A 6,627-nucleotide genomic window follows, 5' to 3' on the forward strand; every position below is an offset into this window, starting at 1 on the left:
TTCCAACGGCATCAGCCGGTAACGTTGTACACGAAAATACGAACTCTCTAGAGCCTCGTCTAGTGGCCACCAGGTTTCGTATTTTCGTGTACAACGTTACCGACTGATACTGTTGGAATTGATTGTTGAAATATATATTTTTTACATCTTTTATTATTAATCTTTGTACTTAAACGTAGTTTTCTTTCGGCTTTTGCATTTCTCAAAGTTTGAGACCGATATTGTATGTATAAAAAAAGTTGGAACGTTCAAAAAATGTTGAGGTTCAGAAAAAAGATGAAATAATTTTCAGTGAAGTTCCTACCAAAATGCAGTATCTAAACGTACTTTATTGTACTCTAATACATTTCCCAAAGTTTCAGCTCGATATTTTATTTACAAAAAAAGTTCTGAGATTCAAAAAAACATTCAGTGAACTGAAAAACTGTGGTCGGTAATATAGGTATTTAGCTGTGTCACATGCCCTTAATAATTATTTATGAGAAATGTTTGAGATGACTTTAACATTAATTAAACATTAGTTCTAGAACGATTCCCTAAATTTAGTGAAAATCACTCAATTCTCCAAATTGTGGGGAGTATTCCAAAACTTTCGTATAAATGATCCTAAGTTTAGGGAAATTTCCCTAAAAATTGTAGGTATTATCTAATTTCCTAAATTTTAGGGAATGTTCCCCAACTTTTTAGTGAGTTATAAGAACTTTGAGGAAAATTTCCCCAAATCTTGGGGCAAATGATGTTCCCCAATGAAAATGTGGATTTCCCCCCACTAAATAGTGGGGAAAATTCCCGAAATTTTTTACAGTGTAGACTTGCATTTATTGTAGTTAGAGTAACCAGGATTTGACAACAGTTTATTACCACACTTGCAACATTGGTGTAATAAGAAAATACATCAAAAAAATATTTGAAAAGAGGTTCTAAAATATAATTTTCTAATAAAACCATGCGATTACCTTATATTTTAATTTATTTTGATAAATTTAAATTGATAAATTTATAATTTATAATCCAGTGATAATTTCAAACTGGGCAAATTAAAAAATTTAAATACAATCATAAATTTCTTTATCTATCAAATTTGTACGTTTGCAGATGTTATCTACAAAAAAGTTCATTTCAATATTATGTGGGAAATTGTAGTCACATTTTTTTTTTTGATTTCCCAATTGAAAACTGCCTTATCTTTGGCTGATTCTCATTTCTTCCGCCGCTGCAGTGAACAGTGCATTACCCAGCTATGTGATAATCTATGACGATTGTCACTCGCAAAAATGTAAAAAAAAATAATGATTATAGAAATAAATTATTCGAAAATTGTCCGCATGATATTTGTTTCCCAGTAATATTTTACTAACAAATAATTTATTCGCCGGTGAAGCATTCAAAATTATAATTTGACATGTTTACAATATGAAAAAAAAGACCAGCGGAGTTTGATGAGGGTGTATGCGCGCGAACCGGCAGAGGTTCTGTACCCTTGGCTAATGTGATTCACAAATGCTCATAGTTCTTACAAGGGCCCACAATATCCGGAAAGTAATATCGATTGAAGAGAGTCTCATCAAAAAGTCTATGTCCCGGAAGAGGTTTTTCCCTTTGAGAATTGTGGTCTTGACCCACGGTCGATAACGAAGGGCGCCCCGATACCGCCGATACCGCGTGTAGAGTGAAGGTAGCAGCTGGCCTGGTGCAAAGATATTATAAACGTAGATGCGGTACGGGGCGTCAGAGTGGGGAATTATATATATATATATATATATATATATATATAGGACATCACATTTTCTGTCCTATCGAGGTGCTGCCCTCAGCGTACTACGAAGTCGAATTTTTGTTTTCTCATTCTTCGTAAAATATGTCGGTAAAGCAGTAGAAAGATTTTTGGAGATTAGAAGAGTTTGACATGAATCGCTACAATAAACACGGAACATCCGAATATGTAATAATGAATAGTGCAATTTCTTGATACTTCAGAATTACATATTTGGCATAAACAATGAAAAAATGATGACAGAAGCACTAATATGATGGTAATAAATAAACTAAATTTCGAGAGCAAAATACTCTCAGAAAGGTTATTATTTTTATACTTGTTAAATCTTAATTATTATAATTCGTAATAATTTCATGTTTGTACAAATGATAGATATGATTTCTTAAATTATAATTTTTTGTACTTTGAAGTTTAATTTTTATTTCTATAGACTGAAGAGAAATTTTAGTGCATTTAAGAATATATAGAATTGTTTGGAGATTCAAAACTCAAGACAGGTTTTTTGTAGCCTTTTTAAAAAATTATAAAAAACGTCCTCGATAATCTTACCTTTTTCTTTGAAAAGAAACTAAAAAGAAATTTCGGAATAAATCAGTTCTGAACAAATTTGTCTTTGCTAAATTCATATTTTTTAATTAAATTGTTCAAATATATATACCGAAGTAAAAACTTGTGTAATATTTAAAGTTTTTAGAAATTATTACCTAAATTAAAAATGACAATTGAATAAAATACATTTTTGGGTAAACAATTTTGATTGAATGTGTATATAGTAGCACTGTTTAAATTGCAAAAAATGTCTAAAAAATCGAATAGTTAATTTGTATTAAACTTAAAAACAAATTTCGAGTCACACTAGTGCTCATTTCGAAGAAAATGACGAGAATTTGTAAATATTAAGCAATCTTTCTGTTTCTGAATTAAAAGCTTAAAACTTAAAATTTTAAACCAAAACAATATTTTTCACATAATAAAATCCTTTAATTATGAATATATTTATTTTGCCGTTATTTTTTGATTGAAAATGGGTTATAAAGCTTCAATCGGGCGTTTACGTTCGTGTGGCCTCTAAGGCTTTCAAATTAAAACAGTTTTTTAACGCTCAAAAATTAAAATAAAAAACGTAAAATCTTGAATTGAAATATTTTCGAATTATGCATTTCAAATTGAATAATATCATAATAGGAAAAGATAACAATTTAAGGAAATATTTTTAAAACTGTTAAATTTTTTAAATTCCTGGTCAAAAAAATAATTCCCTGTCATTTTCCGGTTTTTTTCAGGCTTCAGAAAATTCCCCGTCCAGCTGCCACCCTATTTAAAATATAAACTAATAAAAATATTTTACTAATTTTTCACAATAATAATGCGTAACCTTTAAAATTAAATAGTTTTAGGTCAAACATGAAAAAGTAGACTATAATTGCCTTCCTATAGCGTTTTTATTATATATTAAACCATTTAAACCTCTTAACTTTTCTGAAACTGTTTAAAACTGTTTTAAAAATACTTTTAAATGCTTTTTGTGTATAAGAAACAACTGTCTTCCATCTAATAACTATTCTACAGTAAGAAGAAGCCAAAGGAAGCAAAATTATGAAATCTGATTTTTTATTTTGGTTTTGATTTCGTGAGAAAGGAAATAGCTATTTAGCCTTCAAAAAGAAAGGTGTTTTTTATGTTACGATGTTCTTTAAAGGGCTAATCGGAATTTCTATTCAGTGTATTGAATAATTAAACATTGAATGCTATTTAGATATGTAAGAATTTTAAACTGAAAGTATTCCATAATATTAGATTAAAAACTTTCAAATTATTTAGTTACAAATTGAAATCGTGTAAAGTTGCTGGATTATAAATGAAAGTCTTAATACTTGAATCATTATTTTAGAACGACTAAAATAACATAACTTTAGATAAATTTGAAAGAACTGAACAAATGTTTAGTTTCAACAATTCTTTGAAAGTGTGCTTTTTAAGTTGTATGTCTTTTTTCTTTTAATAATTTGGCATCTCCAAAAAATTATTCATTTTGGTGAGAGAAAATAACACCTGATTTTTATCAAAATTGAATATATATATATACATCTATATTTAATGCACAATATACTGACTTTGTTCGACCTATAAATATATATATTTTTTTTATTCTAAAAAGATTTATGGATTATTTTATTCCAGAGGGAGTAATTTTTAATGATGCCAAATCATTTGAACAATTAAATCTTAAACAATTACACGAAAATGAATTCATTTCCACGCCACCCAGGAGGTAGAATTACAACGCTTTTTTTTAAATGGTTCCCCACGTATTATTACTATACGTAGGACTCTTCCACCCTGCTTTTTATCACAAACAATTTAGTATGTAACATAAAATCTGTAACATATAAAATGGTTTGCTTATAAAGAGCAAATATTGTGTTCTACTTTACAAAGTAGGGCACATTTAGTTTCGCATTAGGCATTTCAACATAATACAAAAGTAACTTTGCATTAGGCGTTTCGACCTAATACAAACGAAATAAATTATACATACTTTTTTAGATAAAATAATGTTATTATTATAACAATCTTTGCAGAACATATTAGCTATAACACAACAAGCGAAACAGTTTGGCTTGTCTTTAATATAAATTACTTTCTACATATGGCTCATAATTCAAAGTTTGCGGGAAAATCTGCAGTTTTTTGGAACCTTTGTTTCTGCATCTGCTTCCTCTTCTAAAGGTCGCTTTAAAGTCTGTAGGCCAGCTTCATTTGCAACAGTATTTTCCCTTTTTTTCTCGGCTGTTTCTTGTCGATTACACAGTTTTTCTGACCTGTTTTCAAAAGTGCAAGTTCTGTGCAACTTAACTGTGAACAGCATGTATGTTCCATACAGCCTGTGCTGATAGCAGGGGTGAATTTTATTATACCAATCTGGGTACACCTTGCTTACATCCGCTATAGCATTCTTCAATAAATTTTTTCTTATTCTTTCCTTTTGCATACGTGGCTTAAATTTCGTGACGAAAGTTTGCAAGTTGATTGTTGCAATGTCACGAAATTGATCTGTAGGCCTCCTCAACAAAATCAGTTGCCAGCTTTTTTGGGTATTGTACTCTCGACAATTAATATACGTGTCATTTATGTCCCCTTGATCTGCATCGGGAAGTCTTTGCATCTCAGAGAGGCAGTCATCACACTTATATTCCTTGACAACTTTGTAGGCGCTCCAACTTGCAAAAAATGTCACAGATTGTCCTTCAACTGTTGTACGAATCCCAGCGAAGGCCATTTCATTATTACTGCCGCCTGCGTTGACGGTTTCATTGCCATCCTGATCATCGTGTTGAATAGTTCCACGTGTTTCATCGAGTTCAGGAAGATCATATTTAATTTCAGCCGATTTCATTGCATCATCTGCGTCTTCAGTAGCACCAGTTTCAAAGAACTGCATCGTTCTCTCGTCGTTGACTTCTTCGGGAGCAATGAGGGTATTCAACTGCTTTTTTAGTGCTGCTGGTGATATCGGTATCAAGTATGATTTATCCTCAGGACTGGTATTACCTCTGCTTGAAGTTACAATATCCTTTACAGAAACCAAGATCCGAAAGGTCAAACGAACCATTCGACACGTGGGGTTTGAGTTGAATCCATTGCGTCCTCGCAATCTTGAAAACAATTGCTCGACGGAATCTGTATTGCAAATGATTGTGCATAGCTGAAAAGAAGTGTAGGTATAAACCATATCCCGGTAAAGAATCAGTAAACCTCTTACAGTTCCCTCAAGGGCTTGGAAACAAGGTAACCTTGTCAGTTTTCCTGATATACTTTTCACGTGGATAGTAGGTCCCCATATCAGACAGTTTTCTAGAACTTCAATACATCCAGGATTTTCGTGAGACAGAGGGCGTTTCATGGGATTTTTGTCGTAAACATTGCTACTATTGCAAAGGTCTACTACGACATTCATCTTATCCACAAACCATGTCGACTTAATGATCGTTTTGGATATTTTGATTCCAGCCACATTTGATTTTTTCGCAGCTATCATGAGAGCGGTCTCTTATATACTCGGTTAGAGAAAAAACAAAATAGAAAATTTTCAATTTGGTATAAATGCACTTTCTTAAAATTGTGCTTCGATATGCACTTACTGGGAAATCCGGAAACGTACTTAAAGATAAGTAATTCATAGCAATTCATTATAATTTCACGATAAAAGAAAGAAAACAAAGGAAATTTAAACCTACAAACTAAAAATAACGCCGAGATTTTGAACCGAGGGCGGGGGGAGTGGGCTCGCTTCTTATTGTAAATTCAAAGATATAGGCCTAAAATAGACACAAGAAAAGATATCACAACGCTGCTGAAGGCTGGTGACCTTCTCAGCATGAAAACAAAAACACAAACCCAAGACGACTCTCTCGGTTCCAGTTCTACTTCCCCCCTTTCTCAACCCTCCGTTATTAACTGAAGTTTTTGGTGGCACTGACGTTAGAACTACAATCTCCACCATATGACGATTTGATACTCAACTTTGACATGATTTCGACTCAGAAAATAAACTTATTCCATAAAGGTGTTAGTTGGGCGTATAATCTAAACAATGAATAATACAAACTACAAAATAGCCTCGGAAAGGACTGGAATTTTTAATGGCAAAAGGCATGCACACGGAAAATATAAAGGTCATGTTTCAGGCGACGAATGGAGACTGGATGTTTGGAATGCTAGGGGAGTAAATGATCTCAAGGTAAAAAAATTGCGTGAAACTATGGATGTGAAGAAACTAGATATTTTATGTGTGCCCGAAACAAAGAAAAAGGGATGCGAAACTAAAGACATAAAAAACGGCGTGTTGA

Source organism: Belonocnema kinseyi, chromosome 1 (assembly GCF_010883055.1).
Source record: "Belonocnema kinseyi isolate 2016_QV_RU_SX_M_011 chromosome 1, B_treatae_v1, whole genome shotgun sequence".
Classification (NCBI taxonomy): Eukaryota; Metazoa; Arthropoda; class Insecta; order Hymenoptera; family Cynipidae; genus Belonocnema; species Belonocnema kinseyi.